Source organism: Meleagris gallopavo, chromosome 7 (genome assembly GCF_000146605.3).
Source record: "Meleagris gallopavo isolate NT-WF06-2002-E0010 breed Aviagen turkey brand Nicholas breeding stock chromosome 7, Turkey_5.1, whole genome shotgun sequence".
Lineage (NCBI taxonomy): Eukaryota > Metazoa > Chordata > Aves > Galliformes > Phasianidae > Meleagris > Meleagris gallopavo.
Genome location: NC_015017.2, coordinates 21,170,238 through 21,190,852, shown reverse-complemented (window position 1 = coordinate 21,190,852; position 20,615 = coordinate 21,170,238). Strand labels below are relative to the sequence as shown.

General features: G+C 39.1%; 3 long non-coding RNA genes across 3 annotated transcripts; 2 read left to right on the top strand and 1 right to left on the bottom strand.

Moving 5' to 3' along the window:
• The first annotated feature begins 6,827 nt into the window (after positions 1 to 6,827).
• On the top strand, positions 6,828 to 9,731 carry LOC109368684. The gene is made up of 4 exons (XR_004160411.1): positions 6,828 to 6,958; positions 7,082 to 7,169; positions 7,292 to 7,353; positions 7,469 to 9,731. It is a non-coding gene; the product is annotated as an uncharacterized LOC109368684 (long non-coding RNA).
• A 519-nt stretch (positions 9,732 to 10,250) lies between these two features.
• On the bottom strand, positions 10,251 to 20,406 carry LOC109368567. Its single transcript, XR_002116721.2, has 3 exons — positions 20,321 to 20,406; positions 12,987 to 13,096; positions 10,251 to 11,208 (listed from the first exon to the last, which is right to left on the bottom strand). It is a non-coding gene; the product is annotated as an uncharacterized LOC109368567 (long non-coding RNA).
• On the top strand, positions 12,561 to 20,322 carry LOC109368566. The gene is made up of 4 exons (XR_002116720.2): positions 12,561 to 12,601; positions 13,062 to 13,401; positions 15,018 to 15,162; positions 19,519 to 20,322. It is a non-coding gene; the product is annotated as an uncharacterized LOC109368566 (long non-coding RNA).
• Positions 20,407 to 20,615: the final 209 nt, after the last annotated feature.

Sequence of the window (20,615 nt, the reverse complement as noted above, 5' to 3'; positions counted from 1 at the left end):
CAACCAAATAATGCATCAGGGCCAATATTGTATATCAGGAGTTCTTGACTTTGTAATGTGAGATAGTTTTATTACATGTGAGAAAACAAGCACTGTTCCTACGAACAAACAATATAAACAGAAAGTTGAAAGGATGTTAGGTGTCATCAAAAGGATATTGTCTGTCAAAGCATATGAAGAAAGGGGGAAAAAAAGGATAATTGATTTCCCATTTTAAAGGGTGTCAAAGTCATTGTTGCTTCCTGCTAAGATACTTAGGAAAGAATTCATATAGCTACAAACTTCATATCAATACATTACTAGTAAAAAAAAAAATAAAGAAAATCACAACTTTCACCTGTGTATTGCACTACTGGTGCAATGTGCTCGTAAGAACTTGTCACTAAATAGGAAAAATCCACACTTCTGAATACATGGTGGGTGCCTGACTCAGGAATTCAAGGTTAGCTATTCAGTTTTAATCTCAGTTTTTGATTGATGCACAAGTCTTAGTGCAAGTAAATATGCGCCAAAGCTGGCGTGGCAAGCTGAATTTGAAGTCAAACTTACTGATATTTTCCAGTATTAGTACATTTTTAAATGGGGGGAAAAAAAAAAACAAGATAAACAAGAAAACTCCTAAGAAAGTATCATTAATCAGATGGAAGTTTAATGTGATGGTCTGAGGTTTATTTCATAGTCCAGTTGTCAGAGATATCTCCTCACATTGAAAGGCAACCTTCCCTGCTCCCATCAATGTCCAGAAAGGAGCCAATTCTGGGAGCTGACTGTTCAAGGCACCTTAGTTTGCAACAGGCTGTAATCATACTACTGTTGAGTTTGCTCATTCAGACACTCCATGTCACCATAAAAAAAAAAAAAAAACCAACAACACATCATACCTAACTAATAAGACGATGATTCCCCTCATGAAGAAAGTCAGAACTTTAAGCACCTTATTCATATTCAAAAGACTTGGAATGCAGGAATCTAGTTTATAAAAAGCAACTGCTTCATTTTCACCTCATTACTCTTCTTTTAAACTCAATAATAGTCTATTTATACCAAGGCCAGTATGAGCGATGCTCAGAGCCACAGTGCGGGTCATAGCACACAAGCTGCTGCTTGTTGATAAGTATTTGACATCTATAGTCAAACAGCATCAGTTTTGCAAGTCAGTGATTAGGTCAGGAGTGACTTTAGGCAGCAGTGCCACCAATCATATTGCCTGCAGCTGATGTGAGAAGTCTGTGCAGAAGGAAAAAGGAAAGGATGTGAAACACCTCCTTCTAAAGAAACTATTTTTGATTCAAATTCACTTCGTTTGGTGTCCATTCTGACGAGTGTCAACCAGTAGAAAGGAATGCACTGCACACCTGGAAGGCTCAGCAGTAGCAAGACAAATGCCACTTTTCCAGAGACCTCCACAGAGCTCTTTTCTCCTAAACTGCAAGAGAAGCACAGGAAAACAAGGCATACCCATGCTACTTACAGTCATATGGCCATCACTGTTCCAGCTGCTACTGGTGACTAATAAGGTAACTGAAGCATTCAGAATCAGAGTGGCTACAAGATCATACTTGGTCTGAGCATTTAAGCATGCACAATCATCTTCAATTAGGCTGAAAGAAGCTAGAACTCCCTTTCTAAGCTAATTAAGAGCAGGTGATAACAAGGAACTGTTCTTCTCACTAGCTAATTGCTGCTGAGCAGCCTCAGGAGTTTGCTCCTCTAGGACAATGATTAGATTACAAGAGAGGTAAGCACCAACTTACCAGAGCACATTACTCTGGAGGAATGAGAGGACCTTATTCACAGCAATTTCACTCAACATAATGTTGCTTCTAACAAATATCCTAGGTGGTTACTATTGCTATTGAATCTTCCACAACCAAAGGTCACTAGTTACCATATGGGGCCAATATTGCAAAAAGTCAAACTTATGGTACATACTGTCAGTTAGATAAGGACATCTAAGGGGTGTCCTGGGGGGACCCAGGCGTAAATTAAGAATGTAGAAGAGCCGAGCTGCCAGATCATCTCAAAGTGTCAGAAGTTGAGCTAGAGCCAGCACCACAGTCTGTCCAGACCAAGATGGCTTGGATGATAAGAAGTTTAAGCCTAATTAGCAAGAATCCCAGTAATGATCTGCCAGCTTTATATATACTAACACAATATTTATTTGCAGTGGAAATGTTAATGGCTGTATTTCATGATTTTTTCCTGTCCTGCAGACAAAAAATATCCCTGTTTTATAGCTGGAAAGGAAGTAGAATTACAACAACATTAAATGACTTCCTTAAGGCCGTGCTGTGTTTCTCTAGCAGAAATAATGATGCTGTAATGCTATAATGGGATAATAATAGCAGGGTGGCAAAGTCTTTGGCTACACAAATAAGAACAAGCCCAAATGCAGAAATGAAAGAAAAGAACTGCTTACCTTTAAAAGATTTCCAGTAGGCAGGGAACTCCTGTAGGAGATGCCTACACCTCTACTGCCAACCCTTAAATGAGATCTAGGAAGAGGTGGATCCTGGCTCCACCCCTACCAGCCACTTGGGTGCATGCATGCACCTGAGCTCCCCTGGGTTGCCCCTGCCTTCCCACCGGGTGCTCAATCACTGGGTCAGGCCGTGACTTAGCATTTCCATTACAGATGTGAATTCTTTCTTTTTGGCTCTCAGTCTAGTTCTCGTCCCCTTTCTTATCCTCACATCTTAAGTAATCATTTTTTCTAAGCTTTTATAGATTTTCCTCTGTACAAAGTATTTATGTAATTCACTTACATTTAAGTTCAGGAGAGTCAGTTGACCATGCTTGAAATAAAAACCAGTGTCATTTCTTGTAAACCAAAATGAACATAAAGAAGAAATTCCATTCTCTGGCACATGTATTTATATGGTTAGTTGTTAAGCAGCCCTGCTAACACAATTTTACGACTGTATTTCATAGTACATTCATGTTCTTAAGTGATTCTGAATTTTTCATTTTGTGTAAAGCACTTAATTCGTCACTTCAAGAAATTCTTGTATCAGATTGTTCACACAAGCATCACTGAAGACTGGCCAAACCTGTTATGTCCAGAAAGTATAAAACAAGGAGAGCATGTGCAGATAATCTGGTGGGACTGAATTCATCAAAATATTGCCATTAATATATTATTTAAAGCAACTTCATTATGTCAAATATAGGTAAGTATTAAGGAGATATTTGCCATCTCCATTTAAAGAAAGGTTGAAGTACTCTCAGTTAATCAAATTTGCTTCACTTGCTGTGCCCATAAATAAATTTTAAATCAGGTTTTTAAAAATCACAGAAAACAGGCTTATCCTGTAGTTACCAGAAAACAATATATTAAATCTGTTTTAAAAACTTATCCAGTGATCCTCCAAAACTCATAATTTTATTTTAATTTGTATATCATGAAACTAGAATAAACTAGAATAAAATAATAATAATAATATAAAAATTAAGAGATTAATGTTTATTTTTTATCATCTCAATTTGCTTCAGCAATAAAATAGAACCTAAAATTATCCAGAAAACTTTCTTTTAGGAAATTATTCAGGAGAATAAACGTAGTGAGAGGGAATTTTTAAAAAATTATGCTTTAAGTATCCCAGTTTAAGTTCTCTAAACTAAACAGAACAAACAACATGACCAAATACATTTTCAGTCTTAAAAATGCAATCTACTGTAGATCGGAAAAAAAAAAAAATAAACTAATCATGTATCATAGGAGTCCACACTAATTTAAAACTGGAAATGAAGAATCACTTTGGCTAAAAGAGCAAATAAGTCATTAGAGGCAAAGAAAAGAATGGCAGATACATTGTGATAGAAAAAAAAACATCTGTCATTGTATTGACAATGCAGCATCAGCTGTTTGGTCTTGGTAACCCTAAGTCAGAAAGGACATAACAGAGCTCCTTAGAGTTGTTTCAAGAAGAGGTGGTAAATCAGAAGATATGATCAATCATGGGAACAGAAAGACGTCTCCCACATAACCAAATTAAAATGCCAAGAATTGCTTGCAAAGATAACTAAGAGCATGGTAGACAAAAATATATTATGAACTTACTTGAAGCTTCCTGTCTGTACTAATTCTATAAATAAGAGCAAGGCAGCATTAAATTAAAGGATGAGAGCACAAAAGTAAGGATGCCTAATAGAACCTTTGCATTCACTGACATGAGGAGAATGACGAAGACTGACAAATGATAGTCAGAATGTCATTAGATAGCAAATATCTGGAGTTGTGACTATGGACAAAACTGTCTGAAGGCTGTTAAGCTTTTGAGAGATCTGAAGTAGAAGAAATCTGAAGTATGTGTAAACGGAGAGTGGAAGACAAAATATTTCTGTCATCTGACAGCTGCAGAGATCTTGCATACTCTTCTGAAATACTTTGTACTGACCACCGACAGATGAACTGCATCCTGGGTATGATTCAGATTGCAAGTTCTTGGCTTGTTCTGGCACACAAACAAATATTAAATTCTTGGCTTTATCTTTTGCAAGTATTAGCTGCCTCAAAAGAACTGGCAATCAGTCAATTTCAATGATATGCTACATATGAAGTAGCATATGTCTGAGGATGAATTTCAGGCATGAATTTTCAAGGCTGGGAGTCTCCTTCAAGTCCTGCTTCCTATGACCTGCACTATATGTCAGGAGAAAAGCTGCCCAGCCTTCTGACAAGCCACCCGTGGTGGCCATACCTGCCTGAAACCTCTATCTGGGCTGGATTCTCAGCAGGTCTGACTCAATAGATGTTGCTTCAGCTTTCCTCAGCTCTGATCCAAAGCCACTACTGTTTCTTTCTACAGTACTATAATACAATAGGCATAAAGGTCAAAGGCATCTCTGCCAGTATTTAGATACTGCACAGCAAATTTCTTGAAGCCTCAAAGTGTCAGGAAAGGCATGTGTAAAATCTTGCCAAATTGAATTTTGCAGAAACTTCAATTTCTAAGGTATTTTTCCACTTTATCCATGGGGAGACCAGTTCTTTTTCAGGCTGCTTTCCATTGCGCAGGGTGAGTAACAAAGGCAGGAGGTTACAACAGCCCATCTTAGAGAAGAGTAGGCTAGACGAGGGTAAAAGGAAGTAGTTTGAAATTAATTATGTTTTCAAAGTCTCACATTTAAACATGCCAGAATACAAATAGCTTTGTAAATAAAAGTGTTTCATAACATATTGGTTATTTAAAAACAAATAAATTTTAATACAGGTATAATTACTCCTAATGGGGCACTTAAATGGTGAGCAATCATCCAGTAATTGCTTGCATTCCTGTGATGACAGCCTGCACTTTATTACGTTAGGCTTGTCAAGCTAGACCTTGGGCTTTATGCTAGGCTTCATTTTAACTAGCTAATGACTGCAAATTTTTAGCAGCTTGGTTATACTAGGATCTGAAAAGGTGTTAGTAAACAGTGTGTGTTAATATAAAGCTTTCTCTAGCAGAACTTCTGTGGAGTAAGAACAGCCACAGGGTGTACAAGGATACCAGCTGTCAAGTGGGCTGAAAGATCTTCCATGGCGGAGAACCCCTTCCTCCCAGTTCTCTGCCTGGCAGGATGGATAGGATCTGGCTGCCAGCGCAAGCCACTGCCTGACACCTCGCATGCCAGACAGCTGACGGCTTCTAGCTCCAGCCTCCACACAGCATGTGCAAGGAGGCCACATTTCCAAAGAAAAGAGTTTGTGTCAAAAAGCCCAAATCCTTCAGGCTTCCAGGGAATTACCCAAGATCACAGATTCATTTACAGCCTGCCATTTTCCTCCAAGAATCTGGTTGCCAGTCTTCCCAGGGACAACAGTTTTGCTTTTTTTATTGTTGTTGTTAACTGTAGTCTTAATTTTGTATAATGAAGTCCTAGAAATATAGCTCTTGGGTTAGCTGAAACGTGGTAGATGTTGCACATGCCTTAGTAAATTGACTGCTATTTTACAACCAGTAGGAATGCCCCAGGAGAATATTGTGTGTGCTATGTGAATGTATCTCAATTAGTTGTAGTAAACCAACTTTTCCCCTCGGGAAGTCTGTCTCAAGCTTACATGTGTAATGATACTTCTAAGAGTTCATCCAGGTTAACGCTTGTGAGCTGCTCTGCTGGTGCCTTTCAAAAACCACGTGAAAGGGTTGTAGCACATGGTCTGCAGCCTTTGTTCATCCCTGTAGCATGCCTCCCTCCTGACATGTTCACACAGGTAGCATTACAGCCTTCATTTTTCCCTAAGAGGGAGATCCTAATTGCCATATTCCTCCTACATCGTAAATTACAAAAGTGAGCAGCCCCCTACACCTTTTGATACACTCCTGCAGCAGGTGCTGCTCCCACGGGCAGGAGGTCCACCTGTGGTCCACTCCGCACTCCCAGTGCCCAGCTCCCCACTGAGGACCAGTCTGGAGGCTATTGGGGTTTTGCTCCATTCAGAACCCTCACAAAAACAATAAATACAAGTCAATAAAGAGATACTTTTTGTCCATTCTGGCTGCTGGGTAAGTGGCAGCCAGCTCTCTTTAAGTTAGGGCATCAAAAAAGAAATAATTCAAAAAGCAGCATTGAAAAAATCTCTTTCTGAGCAAAACCTCAGGCATAAGGGAGTAGTCATACAATTATATTTTCCTCTAACTGCTAATCTTTCTTAGCTTCTAGCTCATCTTTTTGCTGATCTCTGGAAAATGGGAATTTAGGTGTTTACTGATGAAATTTGGAGTGATTTAAAATGAATGCTTAAATGTAGTATATGATTTTCAGAACTAAGTTATTCATACATAACTAATTTTCTAAGCAGTTAATACTTTTTAAGGAGTCTCATTTCATATCTTATAGCTTATGAAGGAATGCCAAGTAACCCTTGTAGTGTGCAGACAAGATAGATGAGGATTAAGTCCCTACAGTGAGCCCTGGGAACAGCAAATATGCAGTAACCTGAAAATTCTATCCACATCTTTTGCCTTTAATTAACGTAAGTTCATGGTTGGAGTTCCTTTCCTCTTTTTATTAATCCCTTATCCACAGTCTTGGATCTCTGGGACTCTAGCCATTAGGACAGCTTATGGTTCCTTGATTCTTCTGAATCTGACTTCAGACTTACAGGGGCTTTCCAACGAGGCTCGAGAAGCAGGGTGCTGGGGGACAGGAAAAGACCACCCTGCAGGCATGCAGTAAATTTCCAGGTAAGCAGAAAATCCAAAAATAGGTAACCAGCCAGCTCTCTAGCTCATACTTCTCATATATTTGCCTTCATTACACACTTCTGAATATGCATTTTGTCTCCTCTTCCCCCCCTTGTCTGCAGCAACAGAGGAAGATCAGGATACAACAGCAAAAATACTTTTGTAGGAAACAAAATTGCTTCAGGTATGTTCCCTATGTTTCCAAAGGCAAAAAGTGAAAGTAGAGTTTACTGTTCTGATTCGAGTTGCTGCCAATAGTTAAATTTTCATGCATCTTTTGTTTCTGGTTTACATTTCAGAGATAACACAACTGTCCCTGAAGCCAGAAAAATGAGGAGAGCTGTGGATACACATGGGTAACTGACTGTGAGGAAAATTGGAATTGTTCAAATCCTGATGTGGCTACCAGCATCACCATACAACTTGAGAGCATCAGAAAGAAAGGAATGCTAACAGACTTTGAGACACTTCAGAGCTAGTGTTAGAGTCCTGTAGAGAATACTGTAAATAATGCAGAAGGCCATTATGATATTCTTTGTGTGCAATTACTTTGTTTTGAAATAAAGAGTAATGTAAATTTCAGTCTGTACTTAAGATAGCAACAAAAAGAGCAGTATACTATTCCTGTGTAAAAACTAACTGTAAAGGAAGCAGTAGGGTTTCACTAAGGCAACAAGAAAATTTCAGGAGTAGGATGCATATAAAGCTGCTCAGAATTGCAGGAAGACTAAGCTGTGTTTCAGCTTAGAAATCTTTCCCTACTAGCTGAGATACTTAGAATGTTATACTCCTTTGTGTACCTCTTTGAACGTTGCTCTCTTTTTAAGCAGTAAGGTTCTTAAACCCTGTTAAGGCTCCCTTAAGTTCTGACATCAATGAGAATTAGGTACCTTCAACTAAAGAAGTGCTAGACAACGCAAGAATTGATGTGCTGGGAAAATAAGGCCATGAGCCATGGTAATGAAAGGATCTCTAGGAGTCCCCAGCTAACAATATTATAGCAGGTTTATGAAAGGAAACATCTAGTGACTTAATGGGTAACATTGATAGGATTAAAAGGGTGCAGTTGATTAGCATTATCTGCTTAAGAACAAAATCACATTAAAAGTAGGAGGTCATAGGATTTAAGGATTAAGAATATTCAAATTTACTATTTTTTTTTTTTAAACTTGTCTAGCCTCTAGGTGGTCTCTTTAGCCACAATATCAGTTATTTGGTCTGGGAAATAACAGTGGAATGTGATTGGCAGATAAATAGTTTGAGTTATGTGCAGAGACATTTGTTCTACTTGTAAAACCACTTAAAAATCTTTGCATTGGAAAGATTTGTTATTTTTAAAAGTCCTTAATAGCTAGCCAAGGAAAGCCAAGACGGTTAATCTTTTTCTCAACACCAATCCCAATGTGTTTTCAGAGACAGATGAGATGAGAGACAAGAATTTGCTGTTAACAGACAGCATTAGAATTGCTAGATAATGCCATAGTACTCACCTGAAATGGGTTATTGTTTAAGTAGTAATAGAAGAACTCAGTGATAATCTCAAGATGTTTTCCATACAACTAACATGGCCATGGTATCTGCTGGTCTGTGTAGCCCTGGCACAAGGAGAGAGCTGGAGATGGGAACAGATTAACTGTGGCCTCCCCAACAATGTTTAGGTCTCACCTTCTGAGAACATACAAGCTACTACTGTCTTGATACTCTCTCTAATCCAACATTATGGCATGGCTATATTGGTCACGCTGTGTTAGCAAATCTCACAAGTGAGGAACTGTTATTTTTCTGATGCTTTTAGCTGCTGAAATGGGAAATAGCCCTTTCTAAGGAATGCGATGTAATGTTGTGGACAAGATATCTGATCAGCTAATGTCTGCTCCTGCCAGACAGATGACAAATATTGTTAAATCAGCCACTGTCAGGTGCAATTCCCTTCTTAGCAGCTTCACGTGATCCATTAGCAAGTCAATGTACCAGAGCTTGAATTTTTTTTTTTTATTGTTGCTGCCTTGTTCTCCTCTAATACAGGAAAAATACTGCTCATGATAGGCTTCTTGATGCTCCTTTCAGTTGCTTCCCCCCCCCAGTACCTGAGCCTTTTGCACAGAAAAACAGCACTGATATAAAAGAGTGAAAAATTGATTCTTTTTAGAACACAAATCCAACTATTTCCTCAGCAACACACATTACTTATGGTAATATGGTTGGTACCTTTTTCATCCCCAAAGTTGAAAATCTTTGAATGTTATTCCAAAACCAACTGGCAATGGCAAGATCCTTGCTCATGTTTGCATTCACTTCATCCCATGCTATGTTTAAATAGATGACAAAACATGCTGAGAACATTGTGGTAAACACACCAAATCTTCAATATTTGTGGGTGAGTGAATTTGAAAGCGTGTTTTAGTAGCCTGCTAATTCCTGTTTGAAACATCCTCTGCCTGTATAGTTGATGCTGTTTTTTCCTCTTGCTTTTTCATAAAAAAATCAGCATGAAACCAAATATAATAGAATACACTCATAAATAAACCTGTTAACTATCTCAAATAGTGCAATAAAAATACACATTCTCACAACTTAAATTTAGTGAATGTTGAGTTTGAAGAGTGAGTGGAAAAATAACCACATACACAGGAAAAGGGAGAATATAAGCAGTCAGGTGAGAAAGAAAAATGGCTTAGAAAGCAGTGAGAAACAGGCAAGCATTAGAAAAAAAATCATTGATGCAGAAAGTAAAAACAATTTCATTCAAATACCTAATTAATATTCTCATTTTACAAAAGAACACCTGCAAAGCACTGACTGCTGGGTCTTTTCAGTTATCGACTGATGGAAAAGAAATGAAAATCACTACTGCCAACTTCAGCTAAAAGGAGTTGACAAATTGACACTAACTGCTCCCTCATATGAGGTCTACTCATGCTGTTATTAGTGCAGCCCATCCTTGTAGACACTTGTACTTTGTTTAGTGTCCAGTGTCAGTTTTTAATTCCTGGGTGTGTTCTATATTGCATAGTAGATTCTGCAAAATAGACAGAATTCACCAAAGGACAGAAAGGACAGCAGTGAAGTATTTTTCAAAAACTTTATTTTTAAAAGTCATCAATTAAGTATGTAAATGCTGACCGGTCCTATTGAGGACAACACATTAGTGTTTATGAAATGAATTTTCTCTTTCTAATACCCCAGAGGGTGAGTCAAGGTATGATAGAGTGTAAAGTCTTTCAAGATGGGTTACAGATTTAATCAAGGCTTTGTTCAAATCCTATGCTTTCTGACTAACTTATAAAATATTATAGTTGATATAATTGTTTTACTACAATATTATAGGACAAGGAAATGTTACGTGCATTGCAAGAAATAGAGGATTATAGCAGCTGTATTGTGACTTTACCACCTGACTGATTTCAAGTGATATCTAGAAAACTGCATAACGGGGGGCACAGTATATGATGCAAAGTGACACGGCAGGGGAGCATTGATTTAATCACACAGCTTAAAGTCAATCTAGAAACTAAGCATTTTTATAAAAATGGCACAACCCCCCTTCCCATCTTGAGAACTGTACTCCAGAGGACTTAAAATATAACATAGGGGACTTTACATGATTTAAAAGGGTGGCATTAATTTAAAGATGGACAAATTATGAGGGGTACATTTTGCAATGCAGTACTGCTATGTGTGTATGTGTCAGTTCTATGACAGTCCGTGTAAAGACTTTTGCCTGTTTGAAAACGTGTTGCTATAGTGGACTCCATTGTTTCCTGAAATAGTTTGTCAAAATCCCACTTTGATACAAGAAAATTTCCCTTCGTGACCCAGGCAGCAGCTGACCCATCCTAGCTCAGCCTTCCACTCATAATGGCTGTAATTCTCCATCCATTCTGGACCACAGTGGTGCAGTCCCACATGTGGCAGAAACTGCTCTGAAGAAAAAGGTCAAAGAACCTCAATTTATTGTAACAAGGTGGGAGAGAACTGGCCTCATCTGTGTCATTCAGATTCAGTCAGAGTCACATCAGAACATCTTTCCATTTTCCACCTGCCCCAGAGGACAGAAACAAAAATATGTTGTACTTGGTTATCAAATCCACTGGAAGGTGCAACAGGATAAAGATAATTTTTCCTTACTTTAAGTTGTCTCTCTCTCTACCTCCCTTTCCTCCTTCTACTATCAACACTTTGGGTCCCAGCCAGCTTGATTTTCATCTTCTGTTGCTACACTAGATGCATAGCTAGAAATTGAGTGCATTGTGGTTTGCATTATTTCATTTATTTGTTTCTATCAGCATTGCCTCCTGTTTTAATTACTTGGGGTTTAGTAAATTAAAACCTCTTTCATTGATAAACAATAGCAAACTATGATGCTAATAAACTTGCTAGTTAGAATATTGTGTTTAACATCAAGTTATACCATTTCGTTTTTTTTTTTCCATGCAGTATCCTTTTTAAGAAAAAAAACATTGTTTTGATAACGAATAAACTTCAGAAAAAATTCTTTATTAAAAAAAGGCCTACCAATGTTAATTGATACTATTTAGCTACTCTCACTTGCTTGGTTTGGAGTTCTCCTATTTAATTTAGCTGTCTTGATACAGAGCTCACTCACCAGGGAAGCTTCTGAACTTTTACAGCTGTATTTATTCTTGTCTTTTATGAACATGGTCAGCTAACAAAAAGTGTTTTGCAGTGTACAATTTCTGTTTGTGAAATTTCCCAAATTACAGCTTAGCCCCTTTCATTGTGCAGAAGGTTTCCTCTCCACTATAACAGAAGCCAGCATATCAGCAGGCAGTGGTAGTGGAAAAACACTTCAGAGCACATAGTTTAATATCGGAACTTGGTTCCCTTACAATGCTCAAGATCACCAACCTCAACAGTATCAGGTGTTGACTCGGCAATGAATGAACTACAACATCTCTTTTGTGACTAATGCATTAAAGTCCCCTACATAAATTTTGTTTTTGGCAAGTAGATTCATTGTCATGTTAGATTTGTTCAAGTCAGTTCTCAGAAAGCTCTTTGACTGTCTGTAAGTATTAAAAAAAGTAGCCTTATTCATTACATTATTTCTAATTTGTATGAAATCTAAATGTACTGTAGATAAAGCAAAATAGTAACAACATGATGACAAGTAGAAAATAAATTCATCTAATTGTCTTTTCTATCAGTTTAATAGCATTCCTTTGAAGTTAGAGATACAATTTACTTTAGGGATGAATTGTACACAGTGATTTTGTATGGGGCTGCTGAATCACAGCCTGAACCTCTGATTGATCACCTGAGGCGAGCAATGAGTCAGCCAGGGGAGCTGCAGGAAGGGGTGGAGCCTGGCTCCACCTCTCCTAGACCCATTTAAGAGCTGACTGCCAGTAGGGAAGGATCTCTCTGGAGATCTGCTCCATCAGGAGTTCATCTCACAAGCCCAGGACAGGGTGAGTGACTTTCTCTTATTTCTCCAATATAAATTATATTAGTCAGGCTCCTGGATATATATCTATACCATCTGTATATCCATTGATTAAACAGATTTAAAAGTCACAAAATCTCTAACATCAAGCATCTTTTCTTGCCTTAGTCCTAGTTTCTTTATGGATTCTAGGCCATAATACAAACACCTCATAGACTTCAAATCTTTTTGTTGAGGTTTTTTCCTTTTCAAATAAAAGTTATGTTAAAGATAACAAATAGAAAAAGTTTCTAATAACTACTTTTAGTCCAGTTAATAGAATACTCAGTTAAATCATAGTATATAGACTATAAGCTTAAACCTACACATCTTAGTAAGTACTTCTTAAAAGATTCTTTAAAATAACTTACCTGCTTCACATTTTTCTTTGGTACTCTAGAGATGACCTTTGAGATATCTGCTTTGTTATTTGCCCCTCTTTACAGAGCAAGAGGAACAATAATCACAGCAGTGTTCTTCCCTGTACAAAACAGCAAGAAACAGTCAACACAGAGTTGCCACTATCTTTCTAGAAAAAACAAACACTCATCCAGCAATGGAGCCAGTTTACCCTTTTCAAGAGCAAGTACAACTTCAGCAAATGTAGCACTACACACAAATCAGAAAGCTTTTAACAATGAAGATGCATAATACAATAGAAAGAAAGCACAGTAACAACAGCAGAAACCAAGGACCTAAGCTGCAACAAGAAAAAACTTACTCAAATACAACAGCCATCAGCATGGAAAGAAAGAAAAGAAAAGACTTACCTTCACAAAGCCTCAAGTAGGTAGAGACCTTCAGCAAAATACCTTTACCTCCACTGCCAACCCTTAAATGAGGATTGGGAAGGGGTGGATCCTGGCTCCACCCTTTCCAGTCACTCAGGGGCATTGCATGCACATGAGCTGCCCTGGGTTGGTCCTGCCTTCCCACCAGGTGTTCAATCACTGGGTCAGGCCATGACTCAGTGCTTCCACTGCAAGGTTCAAAACCATTACTGTTGGTTACTACTTTTTAAATCTTTTGCTTAAATTAACATTTAAAGTGTTTGAAAAGCTAACATTACAAGTATGCTTTCACAGATGAATTCTTTCTTAGTGAAACTACTATAAAACAATTTTAGTGAGTCATTCAGAAAAACCTTAAAAAAACTTTTCTTAGTTTGCCTTATCGTTCTGGTAGATATCCCCAAAACAAGGCTATGGATTTTTCCTTGAGCTTTTAGAAACACATGATTTACATAAAAATATCATATAGCATCAATACAAATATAGCAACTTATTTGCTGTGAATTTTTACAGTGTAGCAACGAACTGGCAAATCAGTTCTTCAGGCCAAGGGCCTTCTGTACATGTCTGCTTCCCTAGTACACTGTTTATATGTTAATGGGTGTCATGGCTCTACTGAATAAACTTTTTAATGAGTGTCTAATGTTAATTATGCAGATCATGTTAAATTCCCTGAGAATTCTCTCTGTACAGTAATTGTTAAGTCATGGCCTGAAGCACTGATTGAGCACCCGGGAAAGGACCCAGTCAGCCCTGGGAGCACAGGTGAAGGTAATTCAGCTGTACAACTGGAAGGAGTGGAGCCTGGCTGCACCTCTCTTAGACCCCATTTAAGGGCTGACTGTCACTGAGGAAGGATCTCTGGTTGGGGATTCCTTCTCTGTGAGTTTTCCCTGTAAGCCTAGATCTTTAGCAATAGCTGAGCATTTTTCTTTTGTAGCACCTTTTTATTTGTGTTAGTCCCTTTGTTATTATGCCTTCTGTGTTGCTCTTTCTAATTGTTACATTCTCCATGTGAGATCATTGCAGGCACTCTACAGCTTCCATGTTATAGGCAGTGAGTCTAGGAGAGAGAGTTGAGTAACTTGCTCTTTGACTAGCAAGGCTTAGGTAAAACTCACTTATATTCCTTTATGTGTCTGCTCTGAAATAAGGATGTTTATTGGCCTAATACAGAAGCTGACATATTCCTTCTTAGCCTAGACTACGTTATTTGTTTAAGGGGAGATTCCTGTTAGGATGGAATAGAACAGAATAAAATCTCTTGATTGGAAGAGACCTTAAAAGATCAACTAGTTCAACTACTTGACTACTGCTCAGCTAACCAGAAGTTAAAGCCTACTACTGAGGGCATTATCCAAATGTTTCTTGAATCCTTACAGGTATAGGGTATCAACCACCTCTCTAGGAAACCTATTCTGGTGTTTCACCACCCTCACACTAAAGAAATTTTTCCTTGTGTCCAATCTGGATGTCCCCTAGCACAGCTCTGTGCTATTCTTGTGTGTCTTGTCATTGCCTCTCAGAAACAGAGCTTAGCCCCTCTCTGCTTTCCCTCTTTAGGGATCTGCAGGGAGCAGTTAAGCCACCTAATGATCTTCTCTTCTCTAGGCTGGACAACCTAATGTCCTTGGCCTCTCCTCAAAGGATTTACCTCCCACTCTATGACTTGCTGTGTTGCCCTCTTATGGATGCCTTCAAGGACCTCAACATCTTTTTTAAATTGAGGAGTGCAGAACTATACACAGTATTAAAGGTGAGGCTACACCAATATTAAATTTGGGTGAATGCTTCATGTGTGTGAACAAGTCCTCTCACCTCTTCTGCTGGATGCTTAATTTGACACATAAATATCTACATTTCTTAATTTAAAAAAAATGTTAGATAAGCCACTAATTAATCCAGAAGGCATTGTGGATGAGGATGAATTGAAGAATGATAAATCACTAGAGAGATTTTGTTGGTGTGTCTGTTACTGACATAGAGTTCCTTGTCTACTCTCAGGGTGCAATCAAGCACAGTGTGTGGTAGCTCTGGGGCTTCAGCGAGAGTAAGAACCCAAGAGAACATAGATTGGCTACAGCCATCAGTCTAAGTGGAGGCAAGAGCCTACTAGGGAGGGAAAAATGATAACACTTGTCAATGATTAAGTAACACATCAAAGTATGTAACTGTTTTATGTAATTAGAACATAATACCTATATATAATGTCTGACAAAATATGCTAGTGCTTTTTGTTTTCATTGAAGAAATAGAACCCATCCCTTTTTCATAATCAAGGTGAAGAAAACATCAATTTTCTGTTGATTAGTTACCCAGCATGAACTAGCTAAAGAGAAAACACACAGTAGAAACAGAAATGAAGCTTGAGAAGCCTGTTCTGCTTTGTGCAACTTTGGGCAGAAAAGAGAAATTGGATACTGCAGGACCCAGTCAGGAAATGCTTACAGCCATACCTAACTAATTTGCTGTCCAGTGTTCATGGTAGCTGTGCTCTGGTAACAGAGGCAGGAGACAAAATAGTATCGGCTTCCTTTTACAGGCTTATGAATCTATTCACAGGATGCAGTAAGTTATGTTCAGGATAAAGAACAGACAGCATTAGAGTACTCCCAGCAGGGAGCGTGGCCACTGGGTCTGCAGTCTAGCTGTCTAGTACATTTGCCAGTTAGCTGCCTTACCTGTGTGACTTGCCATCTTGAGAGTGCTGACCTTGCCAGTGAAACTAGGGAACTCTTTAGTCACTGTCTAGAGCTTTAAAGGTATACTTGTATCCCACAGCCATGACGTGCCCAATTTTTAACCATATTTTCTTCCAATTCACTTAAGTGAAATAACTTTACTCTTGTAGTTCATTACAAAGAAAAATGGACTCTCTGGCTTAAAAATGTCAGAATAATATATTTTATGATTTAAGGAGATGAAAATGCTAATCTGATAAATTGGCATTAAGTGATAGTTTCAGTCAAACCAAACATATGCACAGGTCTCCCTGTACACTTGTGATGCAAGTACAGCAAATTTCTAAGGAAGAAATTTAAAACTACATAATAAGAAAATGAAAATCTATTGCTGGCAAGTTGCCTGTCATTTAGCTCTGAGGCAGCTAACAACTTATATCTGGGGTCTTGAAACCAAATGCTAAATAGCAATGGCCTCATTCATGTGTGAACACAAGTGTGTTAACAGATGACTAACGATTAATAGACAACTACATTTAAAAGAGCATGTGAGGAAAAAGAAAGAAATGAGATGACTGGGTGAGTGTTCCTCTGGGCAGGCTATGAACCATCTTGGAAGCTGGCTGAAGATGACCAGTAAGTGAATTTAGCTCTGAGGGTGAGTTTTAGAGTTCTCAGGACTGTGATTAGTTAACACAGTGGGTAACTCAGGCTGCCACAACTGATGCAAAACTTCCAGCCATGAGAAGTACTGATCTCTCAAACTTGCGTTATAATGTAAAACCAGTGTAAATATTCCGATTGGTTAGCATTGAAGTAGCTGCCTTTTTATGCCAGATTAACTCTCTGGTCAGGTATTGTCTCTCCCCCTGCAGCTGATGTGAAGCTGGCACAGACTCCAGGCTATGTGCTCATTGTAGAGTCTGGCACAGCTATGTGTTTAGTTAGTGCCCAGATTTTGCAGTACATGTAAATAAGGCTGGACTACTTGAAGTCTGCAGTCCCCCAGAGTATCACTAAATGCTGAGACAAGATCCATATGGCTCCATGCACCTGGTATCTGTGCACCAATAACCTGAACTGCCAGAAGGTTTGAAAAGTTCCTCTACTAAGTAGAGTGTAATGAGCTTCTAGCCCAAACTTGGTCACATAAATAGGCATGAAATAGATGTATCTGAAGTGCCAATTGAAGTGTAACACTGTAACTAGCTCAAATAAGATAAAATCAGCCCTTTTTCCAGTCTGTCTACACTAAGAGCTGGGCACATAAAATTAGAAACTTTCTTTCAGAACAAATTAGTCAAAATGGATGTAAAAGATTGACTAACTTTACCATAGTGTGCATAGAGTCTAATTAGCTTACCACAAGCTTATGTGTTTAAGCAATACTGAAATTGTGAACTATGTACCATAATTACAATGTACACTTTCGGCACACTTTCTTTAAAGCTAGAGCAGGAAGCCAAACCAAAGTGAACAATAGAGAAAAATGAAACATGGATATATAGTGACTTGATCCTTGCTTCCTCTTTTCCTTCTGACCAGTCACCAATCCTCACAGAGCAATTTTGCTTTGGGTCAACTTGAATTGGAGCCCAGCATAATGCACAAACTCTCCTGAGGCACATAAACCATTCTTTCAACTAAAGTTATTTGTCTGCACATCTTTTCACAGCAGCCAAACTAATCACAATTGCATGTCTTCCCAAGTATCAAAATCTGCTTGTCTGCCAAGATAAAAAAAAAAAAAACATTTGGAAGACTGTGAAGTGATATAAGCTGGGGACACCTACTGCATTGATGTATTTTAAGTTCTGTTATGCAGAGCTCTGGCAGTAAATTCAATGTACGTCACTTGGTAACTGGGTGAAGTTGGACTAGTTTATTCAGTTCAACAATAAACCCACGTGAAATCAGGACTGATTTGAAAGCCTAGGGTAGATCTCATAACGGACTGCTACTCTGTGTGGTTTTACTTTTTGGGTGAAACAAATTAGAAAAACTGATGAAAGTAACAGTGCAAAAAAATGGAAGCCCCACACCTGTTGGGATCAGCAGGCAGTCAGAAGGACAGCCTAGAGTCATGGCTAGCAGCATGATGCAGTTGCAGGAATGCTAACAGACTCAAAGCAGTTTAGAGGTGCAATACAAACTCCTGTTGACTGCAGATGAACGAAAAACAAAACAAAAAACGTGGGTTAAAAAAAAAGGGGGGGGCGTTATTAACCACTGTAAATTAGTGAAACTGATTTTGAGCTCCCCTGTAGTATCACCCCTCCACAGCACAAGATTTGGGCATTCTCATTCCATAGTCTTCCCTTGGCTACTTCCACATAATTGCTGTGGCAATACAAAGTCAGTTAAAAGGTTTTAACGGTCACCCACCCAAATGTTTCAGAAATCTCTTTTCAGATATGCTTAGAGAGCTGTTGCCCCAGCTTTCTCTCACAGAAAAGCCAGAGTAGTATTAATTGTTCAGTGGGAATTAACCTTTTATTGTTGTGGTGGCAGGTTCATTTTGCAAAGACCAGTTCCTTGCCTGTATCTGCACGTAAGCAACACGACGCTCCAGTGCCAATGAGCCTCTGCAATGTCTGGGAAATAACTATTTTATTGTATTAGAAACAGATAAATATTGAATATATTTGTATATATTGGAATATCAAGGTATGCTGCAGAGACAGATCACCTTTAGGTGGAGAATAATGACATGAATTTTCCAATTAAAATTAACTTTGTTTCAAATGCAATTATCATTAATTAAGCCAATGGTTTTCTGCATATTGTCAGCTATTGAAATTGTACCTGAAGAACTTTTCATCAATAGATTTCAAAATTTATACTTCTGAGGATACACGTACACATCTCTGTTGAAGACAGGTAAATGCCGAAAATAGAGAGATCTGGAAGATTTGAGTATTGTAATTGAAGAGAGGCATATGTGTATGTACAGGAGCCAGCTTAGATGTTGGTGAGAGAGCTGGAAAATGAGTTCCCAGGAGAAAATCTATGTCAGTCAGACTTGGTGTGAGATCTGGCTGTGAGAGCAAGGGAGAGAGAGGCAGGAATAAGGAATGTAGACAGCAGCCAGTTATGGCTTGAGCACTGGTTAAAAGTCTTGTAGATTTGAGGAAATAAAAAATGTTATGCTCAAAAATCATGATTTGTTGGTAAAGAAGGCTGTGTTAGAGGCATGCAACCCCCACTGCCTGTTTCACTCTAACCTGAAATCAGCAAAGCGCCAGCTTTTAGCAGACTGCTTATGCCAGGACTCTGAGCAGGCTCCTGAGACAGTTAAGCATGGGGCTGGAGCCAGCAGAGCTTGTAACTTTGTGAAGGGCTAAGATGGGCACTTGTGGTGAGCACCACAGCTAAGGAAGTGAAGGACCAGATAGGTCTGAGCAGTGCTACAGTCCACACTTTTTTTTCAGACGGTTTGAACAACTGTGTGTCCATGGAGCAGCCTCCAGCTACCAGCTCTCTTCTCTTTGCCCTGGAAGGGACCACTGAATCAGAAGCTTCACAAATACATTGTCTGCTGGCTCAGCAATAAGCCAAAAGCATCCAATAGCAGATTCACCTCAGCCATCTTGCTAAAGCATTCCTTGAAACATCCCCACGACGTCCTGGATGGCACTGTTCACCATATACAAAAATGACAAATTTTGTTAAAACTGTAGCATTTTTCACTGTATTGTTGTGCTGTGTGTTTATCTTAGGATTTTCTTCAGCATAGAACTGTCAGCACACAGATGAGGATCTATGTAATTAATTTTTCAGGAAAGACAAGTAGAGCCAGTGGAAAAAAAGTAAAATAAAGAGCAAGCTGGCAGCAAACCTTTAAGCAGGATGACAAAATTCTGGAGTGTGCCTTGCAAAGCAGTCAGCTTCTCTTGGAGTTCAGTAGCCAGCTGGAGGGTGTGATGATGCAGAGGAGAAAATTGAAGCCAACCAAAATAAAATGAGGCAGGGCAGGAAAGGGGATGGTGTGGGAGAAGTGAACCTAAGACTTGAAGTAGGTTTGTCTATGCCTAAACCACTTAATCTATAGGCCGGAGGCTACAACAGCACTGAAATTTGCTTTACGTCTTTTCTGTGACATGTAAGAGATATAGCTATAATTTTCCTCTTGTAGGTTGTATCTGCTAGGACCAGGCTGCAAGATAAGAAAGTCACAAGCCACATAAATTCCAAGATACTTTTTATCTAGGAATAGAAAGCTGTAGCCCTCACCTCAGATTTACTTCTGCTGGGGGGTGTGCTCCAGACACCCGTCCGTGCCTCATTTACTGCTGTTTGGTGCAGGGGGTTAAGTAGGGAGGCGTTTCAGCGGCTCCTTTCAGCTAGGGCTCCTACCTTCAGTCCGACTCAGTACCAGAGGGTAACAGTCGTGGGTATCATTAAGGGCGGGGGCTCTCTCAGTCGACACGGGTGCTCCGGGTTCGGAAGGGCTTTTTGCGCTGCCCCCAAGGCTCTCCGCGAGGGAGGTGGGGAGGGGCGGGGGAAAGTCGGCCGCGGGCAGCCAGCG